The sequence below is a fragment of the Phaethon lepturus genome, unplaced genomic scaffold (genome assembly GCF_000687285.1).
Source record: "Phaethon lepturus isolate BGI_N335 unplaced genomic scaffold, ASM68728v1 scaffold22906, whole genome shotgun sequence".
Taxonomy (NCBI): domain Eukaryota; kingdom Metazoa; phylum Chordata; class Aves; order Phaethontiformes; family Phaethontidae; genus Phaethon; species Phaethon lepturus.
The window spans coordinates 3,410-5,869 of NW_010544431.1; positions in this window are offsets into that span (position 1 = coordinate 3,410).

The following is a 2,460-nucleotide window of genomic DNA, read 5'->3' on the forward strand; positions in this document are numbered from 1 at the left end:
GCCGCCGCAACAGGGTGGGGAAAGGAGGGAGAAATGAGAAAGTTCAGCATGGTGTCATCACAAGAGGTTAAATAAGGACATGCCCAGCCCGCGCCACCGCAGGGAGTGCTGAGACCACAACCCCACGTCTGCAGCGGGGTCTTCTCCCAGAGCCTCCAGCTGACTTTGTACCTCGCCTCTCAGACCATTGAGTTCGTTACTGTGAAATGAAGCTTGGCTGCTCTTACTGACTTTCTGCCGCTTCAGAGACACGGCAAGGACGGGACGCGCAGGCGCTCAGGTCATCCCTTGGCTCTGCTCCCACGGGCAGCCTCCCACCAGGAGGGGACAACGCAGGAAGGAGCTCGGGGCTCCCCTCTCTGCCGCTCGTGAGGCTGCTTTGCCACGGCCAGCACGTTAACATTGCCCAACAGGACTACAATCCTCTCAGCCCAGCTGAGCTGGCGTGCAGGGGTGCGTGCACGCATGCCAGGTTGGGCAGGTAGCTCTCCATAAGTGTAAGCCAGCCTCTCCTGGGCCATGGGGATACCACAGAGAAGTGGGGCCAGTGGCCAGGCCATCGTATCTCTGGTCCTCAAGATATGACCCGCCATCACTTGGGGACACTGAGCATGTCTTGTCCCATCAGGGTTAAAACCCAGACCGAAACTCTTCCCTTGGCTGATCCAAAACCCGACACCTGGCAAAGATGCTCCCAGCTGCTACTGCACCCTGCAAAGATCCCAGATCCCACCTCACTGGTAAACCCCATCCCAGCTAGAAGAAAACCAGGCTGGAAGGGAGAAGGTGCCCCTTCTTGATGCTCCTGGGGTTTCTCCATAAATAGCAACCCTGTCCCTTCCCCACGTACTTGGCACATCAGGCTCTCTGCCATGGAAAGATGGTGACCACCTTCTCCGTGCTGCCAAAACTGCCTGAAGGTGCCAGAGAGGCTGTGGTGGCCCCTGTGTTGGCCTCTGACAGACCTCTGGCAGGGGCCACCACAGCCACTCTGGCACCAAGAGGGATCTGCAAGGCTGCTTCAGCCCTGGACATTCATACGGCTTGTGCTGGTGGGACATGGGGTGATGGCTTCCCTGCTGATCTGGACAGGCCCTTCCCAGCCTCAGAGCTGGCCTGGAAGAGGTCACCATGCTCAACTGTGGTTGTGGCTTCCAGCTTTTTCTTCTTCCCTATATCCCACTGTTCCAGGATGGACTGGACCTGATGATCATGCACACAAGGATGAAGGGGGATGCCCGCTGCTGTCACCCCAATCTTTCCTATGCATCATGAACAACAGAGTGGGGGGAAGGTCGGAGGAAAGCTGGGTTTGGCTGGGCAGGATGCAACCTGGGTGGATGGGAACAGCGGGGAGAAGGTAGCAAGGAGAGAGAAAGCGAGAAGGTGGTGTTGGTGTGAGCACAAACAGACCCACACCGGGCAGCAACACACTCAGGCTGCAAATAAGAGGGAGGCTGCGATGCCCTGGGGTCTGGAAGAGCCTCCAGCGGGCTCTGCCGGGGCAAACCCACCCCACAGGTTTTGTGAGGAAAACCAACGCAGAGAACCAAAACCCAGCAAGACAAGAGAGGCTGCGCAGGGGACATCTGCCAGCGCTGACCAAACGCCAGCTCTGGCTGCCGGCTTGTTCGGCGGCACTGGGGATGCTCTTGCGGAGAGCAAGACCTCTCTGGAAAGGTAAAAGCACCCGGCAAAGGGCATCCTACCTTTGGTCTCTGTAAATCAGGGAGGGACTAGCTGACGGGGAGGGAGCTTTGTCATTTTTTTTGGGGGGTGGTGGTGTCTTGGGGACCCGCTGGTGCAGGCGGCTGAAAGGCAGGGGAGGGCTGGTGGGAGGGAAGGAAAGGCGAGTGGAAAGGTTAATTCTCATCCTCTCCGCAGGGATAATTCCCACCCGGGGCTGCCCGCGCTCACATCCAAGCGGAGCCGGCTGTGCTGGTGGGGGGCAGCGCGGGTGGGATGGGGGTCACCTTTGCCTCTTTGCCTGCATCCCCCGGGCTCTGAGAGCTTTTCTCATCCCTTCAGGCCGCCTGGCTCCGGCGGAGGCTGGCGCGCTCCTGTCTGCCGCACGCTTTGATTGCTCGAGCTGCGGGTTTGGAGCCTACGTCCCTGCTTTCGTGCACAGCTCCATCTGTTAATGACGAAAAAAGAAAAGGCTGGAAGCTTTTGTCGCTTTCACTAGCCCCCGATAGCCTGCCCTACATTATTCAGTAGTGACTGAGCGCTTTTTTTTATCCTCCCTCTTCCTCCTGTTTTTCTCCTCGCTGCTATTTTCTTCCCTCTGTAACTTTTCTCCCTATGGCTTTTTCATTTCTCTGGCTTTGGAGCATCTCCTCTTGATGCTCCCGTCCATGCACACACACGCTGTCTCTCCCCTTTTGCTCAATTCCTTCCCCTTCCCTGAGTTTTTCCCCCTCCATCCCTCCCTCCAGCTCTTCCTGGCCCCTCCAGTCTGGC